Here is an 18,198-nt window from a genome sequence, read left to right as displayed (position 1 = left end):
TCATCATGATTTCCCCGGGGGGCAGGCCCCTCAGCCCGCCCCTCATCCTGCCCACCCCATCCTGGAACACTGGCCTCACTTCAAAGTCTCAGGGTCTGCAGCACCAAGGCCTGACGCAGGCCCAGCTCCCATGAGCTTCTTCCTGGAGATGGAACCCCCTGGGCCTGCCTCCCCAGCCCCTAGACACAGCTGATTCTCTCATCCGGGTTATCTCTATTAGCTGCTGCCAACGTCGGTGCATTGAAACACTGCAACGTTAGACACTTCCCCTGACGAACGTCTTTGTACTGAGCGGGGGAATCAGAACGGAACAGATGTTTTAAGGACTCCATAAATCCGTGAAGATAAAAAACCACCCACCCAGCACTTTTTAACAATGCGCCCTGCTGATGAACCAGCATATCGGAAATACCAAAATAAATATAAAATCCCACTGAAGCCTCAGAATAAATCTTAGAGCTTTTTTTTTTACCCCCTTTTTTCCCCTTATACACCAGACATCATTTTTAATTCTCAGTGAAGACCCACAACTGGGAACAGAAGTCTATAAAAAACGTTGCCTCTTTCCTCTGAAGTGACCCAGTGATCAACAGCAATGTGCGTGAATCACCCTCCAATTGCTTCCTGAAAACTCATTTCACTCCCCCCAGAATCTTCTCCCTCTCTCCCCACATCCAGCGTTGTCATGTTTCTTCTCATAACTCCTCGCTGAATTCCAATGAGGTTTTCTAATTAGCCTAATTAATTTTCTGCCCAACTTAATAAGACTGTCTCTGGTTCAGAAATAATTGGACTTCCCAAACACCATTTTCCCTCCCTCTGTTTCTCAGTGGTGAGTTGTGATCCAGCCTCCTTTAATAATTCAACATTAGCTTCTGTTTTTCAGATGATGGGTTCGTGTTCGCAGAGTTATTTAGTTTTTTCATTAACACTCTGACTTTGCCCTTTCCCTCCTATAAAGAATACCTTAAAAAGTACTAAAAATAAACATGCAACATGGATCCTTTCATAAGGAGATAAATCCATTTGGGATCCAGATTTCAGTGAATTCTTGCTTCTTACCTTAACCAATTTCAGGAAGGTAAATTAGTAACCTGGACAAAGTATATTCTTTCCCAGAGTTTGGTAGCAACTATGAAAATAATCTGTAACGAGCCCAAATATGAAACCATGAGAAAGGTCTTCAGGCAACTACCTCCTATGAAAAACAGCCTTCTTTCTAACCTCCTACAATTTTTTATGTGGTTGTGAATTTGTTATTATAGGCAAATGAAACTATTGTTAAGTGTGTGTGTGTGTGTGTGTGTGTGTGTGTGTGTGTTTTCCAAACAAATGAGAGCTAGAGAAAGGAAGTGATAAAAAAAAAGTTGATAAGCCAGTGAAAATGTCCATGTTCCTGTGCATATTTCAATATACTCTGCAAAGCTGTATAAATTGAATACTGTCTTCTGTTTGCTTCTGGGTTCCAGAATGCCAGGCAATCTCAGTCTCTCTGTATTGGTTTCGCAGCCCCAGGAATACTTTACTTGGAACCACGAAGATGGAATTATTTTCTCATTCCCTGAAAAGCCCGAAGCATTATTTTAAGAGGACGTATAAATATGCCTGTGAACAGTACTATGAAATAAAGGTCCTAGTAAGATTGTTGCTTCCAATCCTTTTTCCTTTGTACCAGGATGGCACAGCTATGAACCTTCTCATTGTGGCTGCCATGTTCCAAGTGAAATCATAAGGCTGTGGAAGTTATCAAAGAACGTATTCCAAACAAAACTATAAGGCTATAGCCCTGATCTTCTCTTTGGATTATCCTAGACTTTTCCAAAACAAAATGACTAGAGTTATTAAGGTAGCTTCAGTGTAGATGGGCGATCCACTTGTGTTCACCAGTCACTGCTTCTATTGGGATTCATTTAGGGAGATAGATGTTTTAAGACAATATGATTCAGAAAACTCCAAGTGTACCAAACTGGTTAATTTGGGGATAATAATCTACTACTAAAAAAAGAATTTCACTCTTTCTCTCTTTAAAAGAGCTCGGGATGTTGTTTCAAAAAATGTGAAGTATGACTCAATTTTTGTCAAATGTAAATAACATTCCATTTTCAGATATAAAACAAATATCCTGATATGGAACACGCCTGTATTACAAGCCCACATCACCAGAGATGGCTACAACTAGCTAGTGGGGAAAAAAGTACAGAAGTTATGGATTAAGGGGTCAAAGTTAGAGTGAAAAGAGTGGTACCATCTGTAGCTACATATTTAAATGAAGCTTACTCTTGGCTACCAGTTAGAACAATGCAAAACTGTATAAAGTAGTCTACATTGGACTTAAAATCTTGAGCCTTCTGCTTGTTGCTTAAGTAAAACCACTTGCTCTCAGCAAAATCCTGCAGTGACCAGCTGGGTGCACTTTGAAGTATGAGCCATTAAAACCCATAGACATTCAAAGGAGGTCCGTTTAAAATTTAAAGCTAGTAGAATAGTAGGTGAACATTAAGTCCTTTATCCACATTTCATTCTTAGAATACACTTTTTCATAACTGTATTTTTAAAAATGTTCTGTGCATGTTAATGTTGGGATGGCTTTCTATTCTCAACTTGGGTACATTTTACTAATCTTTGCCCTACTGTTCCTGCCTTAGTTAATTCCTCTGTTTGATAATTCAGTTACTGAGTCCTGGTTTTATGTGAATAGCTCTTGAGAAAACAAAACATCAAGCATAACAACAGTGACCACCTGTGATTCAACTTCAAGTCACCCAAGTGGAAGTTTAGAATGTACTTCCTTGGCATTGTTTCCATGTCCCCTGAGTTAAGGTGAGTATCACCAGTCATGCAACATTGACTGTGGAGTGCACGCCCCTGAAAATGGGTACCAAAAGAGCAGGAAGAGAATCAGCACCTAGTTCTTTTTCCGTTCAAGTTTGCCTTGACCGTGCAACTACGCTGAGCAGGGCTCCACCCTATTAAGATGGTGTGACAGGCAGGAATACCCTAGGGAAAATGGCATGTCCAGGTGTCCAGGTCAGAGTCCAGCCAGGCAGAGTGCATGCATGACAGGACTCCAAGAGAAGGACCGTCATTAGTGGGAACTCACTATAAAGTTGTTGGAAAAGTGAGAGGAGCTGACAAGGAACCTATATAGCTCTGCAACCTGAGGAAGTCTGTCCCCGGCCTAGGACTGAGGGTTCAAAGGAAGAAGGCATGTTCCCATGCCAGGACCCTGGGCTCAGGAATGTACTGAACTAGGAGACACTGGCTGGAAGACCCCTGCCCCTGCTGAAGGTGTCAGCTGTCACTCTGGGCTCCCAGGTGGAGGTGGCATTAGATGCCCATGCTCCAAAGCTGCATCACCAGCCAAATTTTATGGATCATAAAATTGCAGGGTCCCCTTTTTCAGTATAGTCCCTGGTTTTGCTTCAGTCACCTCCCACAGCAGTCAGCTGCATAGCAGATAAAGAAGCATTTCCTTTTAATGGCTGGGAATTTACTGGCTGTAAATTTCACCGAGTGCCCTCAGGTCTGTGTGTTATTGCCAGGGAAAGTAAGTCAGGGGAGTGACCGGTTTTCACCATTCCCTTTGAAAGCCTTTTTTCCTCTCTCCTCAGGGGGAACAAAACAAAACGAAACCCTATTGTATCAATTCTTCAAGAAGGAGAAACCTCCAGGTTCTCCAGCACAGATCAACGCCCCTCCTTATTCCTCTTCAATCCCACACCTCCTGCCTTCCTCTCAAGGAGCACGAGCAGGCAGTGAACATGACCGACCTTCGCATTCCTACCACCACTGCTAGTGCCCCTCCCTCTTCACGAACATCCCGAGAGTGCCGATGCCGAGTGTGATAATCAAAGGCAACCCAGCATCCCTTTCAGAATTTTTGCCAACACTGAGCTGTTCTTGCCTCCTCTGCAGGCAGCAGGACCTTCTAGTTTCTGAAAGTTGAGACACTGACCTCTACTGGCCGAAATCAGGGCAGCAGAGGGAAAAGAATGGATCCTCTAGATTAGGGATGACAAATGCCGAGTCCTTCCTTCCACAGCCTCTCCTCAAATAAGACAATAAGCTAATGTGAACATCATTTCCCAGAGATGTTAAATAACTTGGTCAAACTCTCAGAAAGAGTTAGGAAGCAAAGTTGGTATTAGAACCAAAGTCTGACTCACTACAATTATTTCTACTATATAGTATCAGTTCTAATTTTCCATGTGAGGGGCCTCATAAAATGCAAAACATGTTCTTTCTGCATAAGAGTTCAAACATTCTGGTGTTAATATGGTATGCTGAGAGAGTTGCAAGGTTTAGCAAATGAAAGTGCAGGATGCCTAGTTAAACTTGAATTGCAGATGAATAACAAATATAAATAAACATATATATGTTTATAATATACAGATGTTTATTATATATACATATTCAGCTTCACTTTGCTGTGACAAACTGAAAATGCTGTCAAGGAAAACTGAACTGCTCTCTCCTCTGCCATCACTGCCAGTCTCCACTCCCTGGGGTTGCTGGGATTCCTTTTAGGACAAGAGTGAAACTCATATATGGCCACTGAAAACCTTGAAGTGCCCAACTGAGCCTTTTAAACAACATTAGTAAGGTATCACACACACACACACACACACACACATGTACATACCATATATATGGATATATGATACACATATGTATAAAAAATATATGTATACATGCATGCATTTAAGAGTGTGGCTCAGTGACTTTTGATTGAATATATACGTTTTTGTAAACACTACCCCAATCAAGATAGAGAACACTTTCCTCACACCAGAAAGTTACCTCACCTCCTTTGCAGTTAATCCCCATTCCCCTCCAGCTCCAGGCAACCATTGGTCTGCTTTCTGTCACTGTGCATTATTTTACTTTTCCTATAATTTCATACAAATGGAATCGCAGAATTGTACTATCTGTACTCTTCTGAATCTGCCTTCTTTGGCTCAGCATAATGATTTGAGATTCATCACTACTATTGCCTGTATCAATAGTTCATTCTTAATTATTGTTGAGTCATTCTCTATTATATGGAGATACTATAATTTGTTCATCCATTCATCCACTGATGGACATGGACTATTTCCCAATTTAGCTAATAAAGGTAAAGCTGCTATTAATATTTGTGTACAAGTCTTTGTACAGACATATGACTTTATTTCTCTTAAATTCTAAGGAGTATAACGGCTAGGTCATATAATAGGTATATGTTTGACTTTATAAGGAACTGCCATGGTATTTTTCAAAGTAGTTCTAGCATTTCACACTCTTACCATCAGTGTGTGACAGTTCCATTGCTCCACATCTTGGCCAACCTGGTTATGGTCAGTCTTTTTGAATATTAGTCATCATAATGGGTGGGTAGTGGTATCTCACAATGGTTTTGGTTTGCACTTCCCTGAGGTCAACTGAGTTTTAAAGTACTCAGAAAAATAAAATAAATGTTGACTTCTTCATTCAGTATGCAACTTTTTGTGCCTCTATTTTTTGCCAGGTCCTGTGCTACTGACAATGTGTATAAAATGGCAAATAAACAGACGTGCTCCCTGACAGCGAGCTGATAATCTAGCATATGATCACGTACTGAGCAAACATACACCTTTAAGTATATACCTACGAATGGTAATAAGTGTCATTAGAAATATAATAAATAATGTGTGATAAGAGAATATCAGAGGCCACCCAATTTAGACTAGGAGGTGTGAAGAAGAACATTGGAAGAAGAACACTGAAACACTGGGAAGGATGACTAGACGCTGGGGAGGCAATGATGGTGGAGGATGGGGGAGCCTTGCAGATGGAGGGACAGACTTTGTACAGATCCTGAGATGGAATGGAGCTAAATGCCTTTTTTCGGGATTGAAAGTGGTCCCTGCAGTTGGGAATATTGAGGTGCAGGAGAGCATGTGAGGAGACAGGCAAGGCCAGCAGCAGCGAGCGAGCCAGATCACAGAGACCGTTCGGGATCTGATTCTGAGCCGAGGGCAGCTTCACTGGTAGATGAAGGGCAACAGCATAAACTGATTCATGGCTTCAAAATCTCACCCAGCCCCCAGTAAGGAGAGTGATTTGCATGAGTCTGGGAGTGAGAGGCCAGTCAGTGGCCACTGCTGCTGTAGTTTAAGCAGATGACTGAGTCATGGATGTTGGTGGAGAGAGGAGAAATAGAAAAGCTCAAGACAGATTTTGGAAGTGAAATCAACAGGATCTGGTGATGATCTAGAGAGCCGGAAGGCTACAGGGTCTTGGCCTTGAGCAGTTAGGTTGATGACGGTACCAAACAGAGAGTTTGGGAGCCTGTGGGCAGATCTTGTTTTCTGAACTTGTTAATTGTTACAGTAACTTGTACAGCAAGCTAAAGGGGCAAGCTTCAGGGAAGGTGATAATCTTGTTGCCAGAGTAACATTTTTCCTGACTGTAAAAATAAAGACAGTAAAAGTACACTTGTGCCAACGTGCATGTGACCTAATGTAATGTTTTAGGGGTCTCTGACTAGACGCTAATGGGAATTCAGGGCCACCACGTACAGATGTACAGAATATACTCTGTGCAGCTTGAACACCATGTGACAGCCCTGGACAGAGTTAGCAACACTTAGTCTCATGAATAAAAAGAAAAAGATACCTCTCTCAAAAACAAATGCTAGATAGGTGTTCTGAAGGACAAATTTAGAGAGAGATGGGAACATTGAGGTAATTGGTGCATGTTCTCTGCCACATGTAAGCAGGTACCTAATGGCTTGTCACTGAAGGTCACCTAAGTGATGCTTTAAATAAACAAAGCAAGGAGCACATGAACACTGGACAGCTTCCCCTCTTTCACTGGGCATTCATAGGTCCTCTGTTCTCTGACAGAACACTGCCCACACATGACCCACAGAGATGCTGGTGACTTAGTCTCTGCCTGTAACATTGACAGGAAAACATCTAGAGGTCATGAATGTAAAATGACAACCTCACAGGGATATACCTGCTACGACAGCCATATGTCCAAGGGACTATTTTAGATGGTTGTGCTATGCCCACACAGGGCTGAGCACTTTGCCAGATCTATGCCATTTACTCCCCAGGGCAGCTCTGGAAAGTGGATATTATTGCCATTCCTTTATCACATGCTAGGAAATTGTAACTTAAACATGTCCGTTTGAACAAAGTCACATTCTTAGGAAGCGGCCAAACTGGGATTCAAACCTGAGTCTGTGGGATGTGTAAGCCCATGTCCCTGATGACTTTATGGCTGTCCATGTTGGATTCACTGAGAACCAACTTCTTTGGGAAATGAACTTGGCTGCCTCTATTACTCTTACTCCCGCACCCCCTCCTGCTTCAGCTGCTGATCTGTTGTAGTACCAAAAGAGGGGTTATGATTCTTATGCAAGTCATAGGGTTATGAGTCGTAGCTAAAAGCTAAGGACCTGTGCTGCTCTGTGGCCTTTTTTCTTCTTGGTTCAAACAAGACAGAGGGTAGCCCACTCAGGCAGGCCCCAAAGGAAGGCAAAGCTAGGGCCCCTCTATTGTCAAGGACCCCGTGCTGCTGGAGAAGCATTTCAGCATCTCTCTCTCTCTCTCTGTGGCACCGCACAGCCCACATGACCCCTCACACTTTGTGTAGAGAGCCCGGGTCTCCGGGGGGGAAGCAGAGAGAGCGAGTTAGCACTGAATGGTCCCCTCCCATCTGTTTTGCAGTAGACAGTGATTCTGAAAAAGCACATCAGATTAAATAAATTAAAAGAATTGCACCCCTCTGGGAACATTCTCAAAACAGAAAGTCATTTGGACTGATGTACGATACACTCACAGCCTCTCTCCTAATAGGAAATGAATACAATCAAAATAAAAATCACTCCTCACTCTGTGGAGTAAGAGGCAGTAGATGGGCACAAGGAGAGAGGGAGGAGGGGAGCAGGTCACAGAAGCCACAGTGTTTACAAAGCCATTAAAACGGAATGAATAGATTTAGTCTAGTCCCAAAAGGCAAAGAAATGTGAATTTTCACATATAAATAGAAAACGTTTAGAATTTATTAATTCAAGACAGAGCTGCTAATGCCTCTCGGTAATAGCCATGCTTGGGTGTCTGATTAGCTGCAGTGACCCCTGCTGGTAAGAATCATTCCCTGCCACCCTAGTCCTTATTTTCAGAATTTACTGTCAATGGTTCTGTGGAAAGAGTGTGGAGGAAGCTTGTATCTGCATTTATATGCCACGTGGTACACACCCTGGACATCTAACCAAGAACCCTTCTCTACTGTGCAATATAGAACCTACTGCAGTACCTGGTGCATAGGAAACTTACAAAGTAGTTGAGTGACTATATGATCAAAACCACACAGCTTTCCTATAGAATTGAACATATATGGCACACGGCACTTTACTCTTGTATGAACTGTGGCATAGAAAATTCTTGAACCCATTCAATGGATTCTGTTAGGAAAGAGGCAAGACTAATGTTACTACAAGAGGTGACAAGTGCCATGGGGTCACTGTGAGCACGGTGGGAGGCCCATTGTGTATCACAGTGACACATGCTGGCTGGGGAAGGCATGTCTGAGGCTGCAGGGTGATAAGGAGCTTGCCCGATGAAGAAACAGGGGAAGGAGGTTCTATACAGAGAACAGAATATCAGTGGGCCAGTCACAGTGATGGGAAACTGACCTGGTGGTGCAGGAAGCTCCAGTGAGAGGAAGGACTGGCGGAGGTCAGTGGTGGGCAGGTCGTCATAAGGAAAAAAGCCCTCTTAATCCTGATGAAAGGCTTGAGATTATTCTATGGTCCATGGAGACGCCTTGGGGTGTTATATTAGGATTGACACGATTCCTTTGCATTTTATATGCACAGCTCAGCAAGACTGTGGAAGATGATTCCAGGGTGAGGAACAGACCAGAGGCAGAAAACCCAACCTTGAAATGACTGCATTTGGTAGCAACACAAGAAGGGCTTTGGTGAGATATCAGTACTATGAACAGCAATGAGAGGGAGAAGGTTTAAGAGGCGCAATCCCAAGGCGCAGCCCAGGGCTGCCCATCACAGAAGAGAAGGCCAGGATGCAGCCCAGTTCCTGGCATGGAAATTGGTGCCAGCAACAGGAAGAAGAAACTCCGGAAGAGGAACAGGTCTGTAGGGAACCCCAGAAGGGATATGGAGAGGGACAATTGTAACTTATGCAGCTGACACCTTGACATAGGAGTTTAAGCTCAAAGGAGCTTTGTCTGCTTTAATACCTTTGGGACTTGTTCACTCATAGATTGCAGTAGGAAAAAGTACATTTTCCATCTGTGCCTTAGTTTCCCTCTGGCATATTTATATTAAAACTAAACTGCTGCTCAGGGATGCAGTAGCTTCCAAGGAAGGTTTATAATAATTTCAATTTGTATAATGTTATACAATGAAATAAGTATCTCATTTTTTTTCCTTGCCACAACCCTGCAAGTTAGATATTTGTCCCCCAGTTTTACAGGTAACAAAATTGAATGTTTAAGATTATGTGACATGACTGAAACTATTACAGTGAGTCAATAAATGACTGAATCAGGACTTCATTGTCAGTCCTCTGATTCTTCTGTTTGTATTGTTGGATCTTTGTTACAATAACTTGTTGACGTCCTTATTTTATTTTTCCTGATGGTACTCTTCGCTCATGAAGGATGATAGTGGAACTCAAAGTTTTATAAGAATACTAAGTGTCTGAAGCAGGGGGAAAAAAACCGATGTGCCATCATTTATAACAGTCTGAGCTCCTCGGAAGATAAAGGTTATTTAAATGCATAGGCTTAGTAATATCTCTGCATACTCACAGATCTGTCCATTTGAGCACCACCTGAAGTTGTACATTGTACAGGGGAGATAGACAGCATGCCTAATACTTATTTTGATCTGGAAAAAAAAAGCCAAACCATAAGGATCAAGAAAGGCACTCTCAGTGCCTGGTGCATCACAAAGAAATGGATGCATGGGCATGTGTCTTCTCTTTTTGCAGAGTCTTCGTCTGCCACCAATTTGGCCGCATCATGTCCCTGCTTAAGTCAGTGAAGAGCTCCCCATTGGGCAATGCTTCACTTTGCCAGGGTTGAAAAAGAGCACACTGTGTTCCAATCCCACCGCCATGGAGGGACTGTACCCAGACAGCTCTAGGAAAGATGTCTGCCCCTGATGGTTGCCACAGAGAAATAAATTACATCTCGCCAGCTCTGAGAATCACCTTGTGAGGAAAGATTTTTGTTGTTGTTGTTCTCTACTGTATCTCCTTACCTTGACCTTCTAATCGTGCATAGGAGCAGGACAGTGTAAAGACTCCCAAAGAGAGGGCAAATGAAACATCCCTGGACAGATGATGACACGGGTAGGGTGGGCTGGCATCCCTCATGGCGCCCTGTCCTTCTTCCAGGACTCAGCCAGCTGCCCAGTGTTATGGGCGCGGCAGAAAGAGGGCACCGATTAGAGAATGAGCATGTTCCCTTGAAATGCCTTTTTGGTGAAATTTTTAAAAAGGGCTTCTTTAGCCCCCTGAGAAGGGTTTATTTCAGGGCTATACCTTCACTTCTTTTTAAGGGCTAACCAGAAGCGGTAACTGCGGCAGATAAAGATGGAGAGGTGACAGCTGAGGCGTTATTAGACCAGGGGGAAGGCTCTGATGGGAGCAGATAGAGCGGCTCTGGCAGCATCCATGATCCTGGCACAGGGCTTTTAAACTTTCTAGCGCTCTCACAGTTATATCCCGATGGCCTCCTCCTCATCTGGAAAGGAGGTAGGAGCTTTCACAGCTCTCCCCGTTTGAAAGGTGAGGGGACAGAGGGGCAGAGCCCTTAACCTAAGGGCACCTCCTGTCCTCCAGACACTCTGGTCTAGCTAGGAATCCTTCCAGTCCTACAGAGACAGCTCCAGAAAACAGAGCTCCAGGAATGTGAGCAATAATCATTGTCATCCAGGACTAGAGCTCCACAAAGTGGTTTCTGGTAGCACCACCGATCGGAGAGTAAGTCAGTGTACCTGGACCGAAGTCACTGCATTTGTGTACCGGGGTTTGTTTTCAAGAACATCATCCCTCTGTAAATACAGGAAATACTTCAGCCAAGTCATCATGTGGGGATGGTGTCAGTACGCAAGTACTTGTATTTGTCCAGAAGATAAGGCCACTTGCAGTCCATAACCTATGTGTTTTGATACTAAGTATCCAGTGATCCAGGCATGACACGAATGCTGGAGTTAAGCCACTCAGGTGGTGCAATAGGTCAGAGTAACATAGGACAACCAGGATCTGAACATCTGGGGTCTAAAGAAAGTCCAGCCTGTTCCACAGTCCATTTTGTGTCCTGAAGCTGGGCTTGAGGGCAACTATGTTCTGCTCATTTACTACAATTATTTCAGAGTCTGGAAAACAACAGAATTAGGAAATTATTCTTTTTCTTGAACATTAACTGTCTAATCCATATCCAATTTCTTAATATACTTCTCTGTTCCTTTTACCTTCTCTGACAGGTTTTCTGTAGGCTGCTTGAAGAGTTTTCTGCAGACTGCTAGCAATGTTTGGAATTGGGAGGTACTTTCCCCCAGGATACTTAGTTTGCTTCTAATGACAGTCATTTCTTTTATGTTTTTATTAACTTGAGTGGGAAGGAGGGTTGATTTGCATGTTCTGTATTACAAACAATAATAATCTCTGTATAAATGTTAGATGGAAAAAAACCACTTTTTTTGTGGATTTGCTAAAATGTTGTAAACTCACAAGAATAAAGTCAATTATTCAGTCCCTTTGGAATCTAGGTTGTAATTTATTTGTATGGAATTTAATAATACTTAGCACTTTACATATCTAATGTACTTCACAAACATTAACAAATTAATCTTCTCAATGCCTCCTTAAAATTAGGAATAATTATCTCTGATTCACAGATAGGGAAATTAGAAAAGGTTAAGAGACTGCTTCAAGTTACAGAGAAAGTCAGTATCTCCTAAGATAGGAAGCAGAATAGGACCTGCTTCTCAAATATAGGCTAACTTTGGAATATCAAGCACTTCTAGTGTTCAAAGACATTTAAACTTCAATCTAACAATCAGCTGGACCTTGGCGGACTATTAAAGTCAGAATATATCATGAGCAATATGGAAATGACCACAGAGGGTAGATCAGAGTAGGGTGGGGGAATGAAGAGATGATGGTAGAGTACTCTACATTTTGGGGAATTGTCCTGGATATGATAGCTCAATCCCAAAGTACTGGATTAAAAACTCCAGATAAAACTATCTGTATCGTGCTGAAGGGCGTACACACTTCCAGAAAACCAAGAGCATCAGTTTAACTCCAGATAAAACTATCTGTATCGTGCTGAAGGGCGTACACACTTCCAGAAAACCAAGAGCATCAGTTTCCACCATTTCACATGATTTCCCAGTCTTACTGCGTTTTGTCTCTTCTTGAGATGTGGAAGTAAAATGCACAAAGGGGCAGCAGTTCACAAATATATTTGACAAGTGAGATAAGCCATCATTCTGCCTGATATACCTTCACTCTGACCAAGCACTCAGTAGGAACACTGCATACGACCATTAAATTGAATTGAATCCATGATTCTGAATGCATTTAAAAACCACATAGCAAGTGACCCCTCCCAGGAAGAGTATGACGAAGGTTTTGGCATGATACTGTGTTTGGTTTTATTTTGTTTCAGTTTTTGCAGAAACTTGCCATACCTGGTTTCTGGAAAATAGCATGTTGTTTTTTTTAAGGGCAAATTTGTGATAGTAAACCTCATAGTACAGCTTTTACATTGTATCTACTCTTCCATTTTATCCCTATCAAAATTATTTCTTAAGTAATTACCAGGCACCAGAAATGGATATATCCTAACCAAGAGTTATTATTTTTTAAATGTGGGGGAAAAAACAATACTAGCAATAATGCGTAAAAACACAATTAGGAAAGAGTTAATAATAAAGAGAAAACTTGTTAAGTCTTCTTCAACATAACCTCAGACCTGAGAAGCTACCACAAAGTCTCAGCTTTTGTGGATACAATTGCTTATTTAACGAAAGGGGGGGAAAAGACAAAAATGGTTTTTCTGAAATTCCTTCTTGCAATAACCGAACTGAACAATCAAGCAAAGCTAGAGATCTCAAATGGTTCATACAAATGCATAAACAGTTGGAAAAAGTGAAGCTGAGTCAATCAGCCTCTAGTGTCAACCTTCGGAGGTGCTTCTTCATACAGCAGACAGTCAGCATTTAGGCATTCAGTTCATACACATTTAAGCTGTGAACTTGCTGAATTGTTGCTGTGAAAAACAAAATATTATTTCATTCCTATGTTTTCACCCTTTACCTGTTTTCTATTCTACTTAAATACATGGTCCATTTTTTTTTCTATTTTTTCCCATAGCAATCAATTCTACTTACGTTGTTTTTTAGCTGACTGGCTGGTTAGTAGGACTTCCCCTGTTTTAAATGGAAAGAGAGTAAATGAAAAGAAATAGTTTATGCTCCCCTTCTCATAAATTTGACACAGATCTCAGAACATCTTTAAATTGACATAAGTCCCCTTTTATCTAATATTGGAAATGGCTTGGCTAAAATCACAATTTCTATGTAATTCACATAGGTTATTTCTCCAGCCCAAGAGAAAAACTACACTGTAATTCAAATCACCGATAGCAAGAGATACTCATATGCTCTTTGGTTGCACTGGTGCATTCTTTTCAAAAGTCATTTACATAGCGTTTCTCTCCATATAAATGGTTGAACCAAAGGATCACAAAAAGTATAAATCGAAAGACAACCAGTGAAATAAAGATGTCACTTATAAATAGAGTGAGGTAACGTATTACTTTTTAGAACTATTTTCTAAAGGCCACAACAAAATGTGTTCATGATTTACATGTTTTGAGTTTATTTATTAAATGTATAGTATTGTGTGAAAATAAATTCTTGTTTTTTGTTTTACTATATGTAATTTACAAATTAAGCAAAATATAGGCCACCATTCATTCATTCATTCCTACTTCCTCTTAGAGTTTCTTTGTTAGTCTTACACTTCAACTATCTTTTTTTTTTGCTTCAACTATCTTTTAACTTGTAATTCCACGTGCATATAGTTTTTTTACAATTCTGAAATACTAAGTTTGTTTAAATACTTTCACTTCATAGTTATGCTACCATCAGAAAGTCCATGATCACCTTAGTGAATGAAGAAGGGAAGTCAATATTTCGGAACAAAATACCAGTTGCCAAAGATGGTCTGAGAAATAGAGCTTTTTTCTATGGCTCTGACATATTTTCAACTGGGGATCAGCATCACCAATGGCACTTACTAATTTCTCAGCGCTCAGGCATTCAGCCCGGCAACGATAGAGAGTCCATGCCCACAGGTGAGTGTGGACAAGCTCTCATCCTGCCGTCAGCCGCCTGTCTCCTTCCCAGTAACTCCAGGCCCTCTCTGGGCTGGGCTACCCTCCAGACGCGGGTGCTCTCCCAGGGCTCTCCAGGTTCCCTGCAAACATCCTGTCTCTTAAAGGTCACGGAAATGATCAAAGATGATCCAACCTCCATTGTGACGATTACCCTCTGCCCGAGCCCAGCCTGCCCTCAGTTCCAGCTGCCACACTCAGGGTCAATAAACTATTATTCTAACTGCTTTTCACAGCCCACTGACCTGAAATTGACTGCCTGCAGCTCTGTTTTACTGCGTGGACGACAGAGAGAGGGGTGGGGGTGGGGAGGGAGAGAAGTATGAATTAAATGGCAGGAAACTCCAGAGTCAAGAAAAAATCTTCAGAAAATGAAACAAATTTCTACGTCTTTTAGTATAAGCCATTTAAAAAGATACACACGGTTTAACTTGTGACCTATTCTAATCCAGTTAATAGTAAGAACTGTTTTTGTGGATAATAAGGAAAGATCAATAAAATAATAATGTTAGTAATAGCCACTTATTAATGAAGACGGATATATTTGTTGAGTATTCATTATGTCAGGAACTGTGTGCCTTAGGGTTCTTCTGTACATTTTATCGCTGACTCCTCTCAACACCCATTGAGAGAGGCAAGCATTATTTTCTTCATTCCAGATGTGGAAACTGAGGCTTACAGATGTAAGCAGCTTTTCCAGAGACCCAGAGGTGGTACCTGGCAGGGCTGGGATTTGAACACAGTCTCACTCTGCAGCCCTGTGAAGGGAGTATTATTCTGGCATGGCAAATAAGAAAGCCGGGGCGAGTGAAAATGGAACCTACTCAGCACGTTGCTGAGTGTCAGAGTGAGGCTTCCAACCCATATTTGACACCTGAACCATTTTTTCCCCACTAAACCATGATGTCAGATAATCACACTCAGGGGTCTAGGAGACTCTACATTTCGCCCTCTCCCCACTCCTGGTGTTTCCCCTTCATTCAAGCCTTTCTGGCTCCGGGTTTGTGCAGGGCCTTCACCTCCAGCCAGCTGCTGTGTATCTGTCTGTATGAGAAGAATGAAGCGAAGTCAGAACCTTTTGCAGCCTGTGGCCACTGCAGTTTCCCATCTGGGACTCACTGTAACGCCGCGCCATCCCTCGCCTCCTGCTGGCAAACACTGTTACTCTGACACAGAGCAGAGTCCTCATGTGACAGCAGCGTCTTCCCGTCCCTGGGCTGGGAAGCAGATGATGGGATGCTCTGTGGCTTGACAGGTTCCAGCATGTGGCACTGAGCTGCCTTGGTCCTCAAAGCCCCCCAGGCACCGAAAGGACAGGGGATAGACAGAGACAAGCAAAGTGCCACTGGTTTTGGAATGAGAGGTTTGCCATAGGTTATAAAGCAGCTTAGAAACAGAAGTCTTTCTTTCAATGCGGAGAGAATACTGACATAACAATGACAGCTGCTTGTGCCGGCAGCCTTCCATGGGAAGCACTATTATCCCTACTTTCTAGATTGGGAAAATAAAGATAGAAGAGGGTAACTTATCCATGATAGTAACCTTATCCATGGATAGTAACTATCCATGATAGTATCTTAGAACTGTAGGTTCTAAAACCTACAGTTTTGTTTATCCCACTCCAACAAAATGAGCTGTTTTGAGTTCTCAAAAGCAGTCGAAATAGTATTCATATTGGTTCCTTTAAATAAATTGTGGGAATAGGTGTGCAAAAAAGAACATTTCCTTCTCAGAGGCATTGACGGTCAATTATCTGTAACATGAGCATGGCAGACAGGGGACAGACCAGATGAACGAACACTCTGGGCCAGTGGCCAGGCTGCAGGGATGGAAGCTCACATACTTTGTTCTGCAGTTCAATCCTAGAGATCCTATAATCTCATTCTAAGCTTTAGCTCATTTGATGTGAGCTGTCCACACTTCCCAGGATGACTTTCTAATGCATAAAGAATGTCTGAACTCTCCTCTCTCCACTCACAAATCATTTGGACCACCATATGATGGGGAATTGAAGGGAATGCTAGTCACGTTTGTGAATAAATAGTTTACATTCACCTTGTAGATGTCAGAATCAAAAAAGCTTCTTTGGGGAGTAATACATGGCTTATTGGCCAAGAGTAGATGTCCACTTGAGGGCCATAGATCTCATTGTCTAATTATAACAAATAAACAATGGTGGAGATATGTATGAGCAATTTAGAATTAACTATGGGAGCTGGGATATGAAGGGAAGCCATGGTTTTCTTGGAAATTCCTCTAGAATTCACAATACTCAATACAGCATGAAAGACACTTCGGTTTTATTGCTCTGGGAAATTTCTTCTTGGTTCTGACCTATTTTACAAATTCCTACCTCGATACTAATGCACAGTGACCATTTTTAGTAGGTGAACCCAGACTTATTTTAGGCAGGATGGCAATGGGAAGTGTGTGGACACCATGGGGAATGTGCCAGCCCTCTGACTGCTGACATCCAGGCACAGGGGAGCGTTGTACCTGCAGCCAGCAGGATGAGGGCACTCCCACCCTCACCACCATTCACCCCCACACTGTGGCAAGGGAGCTGAATCCTGGCTCTACCTGCACTTGTCTGGATTGTTATATGCCCATCCAGAAAAAAAGAATCTGAGAGGAGTGACAGCCAATGTGGCGCATCCATCACCATCCCCTGCTCTGTGCTAATGAAAACTGCCGCTGCGGCTATCCTGGCAGCCTCGGGGACATCAGAGGGGGGAAGCTACTGCACTCGGAGTCAGTTTGATCTACAGTGTAATTACAGCCGTGCTGTGAGACAACACAAATTTGGCCTCTGTGTAGGCGTATTTCTTTTTGTCCAGAAATTAATTTTCATATCAAAAAAAAAAAAACATTTAACTTCCAAAACCGTATTGAACAAGGGAGAGAAAATGCCGAGGATGGCAACCTGAGGTGAGGCGTGCCAGCCATGTCCTGGGTGCTTATGTTTCTGACGGAGTTTGAGGAGAATGGAAACTCCTTCCCCCCACCCCCTGGCACTCCAGGGCAGAAATGAAGAATCAGATTCCAAGTAGAGATATTTGTGGAAGCAAAGGGTAGGGGAGACGGAGGAGGCACATAAAGAAGGAGACAGAAATAGGGGAACGGGAGCAGAGAGCACAGACATCATAAAACCCAGATCTATTAATCTTCCCCCAGGATCAGGAAGAGAGAAGGAAAATGATGTTTGGTGCTCTTTACAGAGCTCTGCAGGGCAAATGAAATAACAAATAAGAAAATGCTGAAGAATCAACACAGTTTATACCAGATAAAAATAGAGGTACAGTAAAACAAATAGCATGAATTGTTTCTCTTCTACTGAGCAGTGGAGTGGAACAAATATGCCACCTGAACTACGTAACAAAGGAGAACTCCTTGGTCTCTGGTGTCCGGTCCAGGCTGACGGTGGGTCTTGCAGACAGAGGGGTGGGGTCCACCATTCCTGCACCTGCAGCTATGCGCCTCCCCTTCCTGTTCACCTGCAGTCCTCCCAACCACCTTGTTTCCTTTCTTAGTCCTTACTGAACGGGGTGGCTGGGGCTCACCTCCTGTGACCAACTGTCCCCTCTTAAATGAGCTCCCCTGTGTGGGATGCCTTACAAGTGCCAGATAAATCAAAATCCAGTAAGTGTCGATTCTCTTCCTCCCCTAGACGCCATTAGCCTGATAATTTGACCTGCAGAAGGAGCAGGTTTCTAAGGAAATGTATAGTGTGAGCATGCGTATGAAGGAACAGGTAGGATTTTAAGCTCCTTGAGGGTAGTTGCTATGTTTGAG

General features: G+C 42.6%; 1 protein-coding gene across 2 annotated transcripts in view; it reads right to left on the bottom strand.

Moving 5' to 3' along the window:
- NTM (neurotrimin) overlaps positions 1-18,198 on the bottom strand; it is a 913,692-nt gene that overhangs the window by 560,969 nt on the left and 334,525 nt on the right. Inside the window, exon 1 of one of the 2 annotated variants that reach the window (XM_036930133.2) lies at positions 3,771-3,852. The exons of the other annotated variant lie outside the window; for it this stretch is intronic. The gene's annotated coding sequence lies outside the window, so the exon portion shown is untranslated. Of the gene's footprint in view, positions 1-3,770; positions 3,853-18,198 lie in introns of those variants that run through there. 2 annotated transcript variants of the gene reach the window in all.

Source organism: Manis pentadactyla, chromosome 13, assembly GCF_030020395.1.
Source record: "Manis pentadactyla isolate mManPen7 chromosome 13, mManPen7.hap1, whole genome shotgun sequence".
NCBI classification, from domain to species: domain Eukaryota; kingdom Metazoa; phylum Chordata; class Mammalia; order Pholidota; family Manidae; genus Manis; species Manis pentadactyla.
This window is presented reverse-complemented; position numbering and strand designations above follow the sequence as displayed.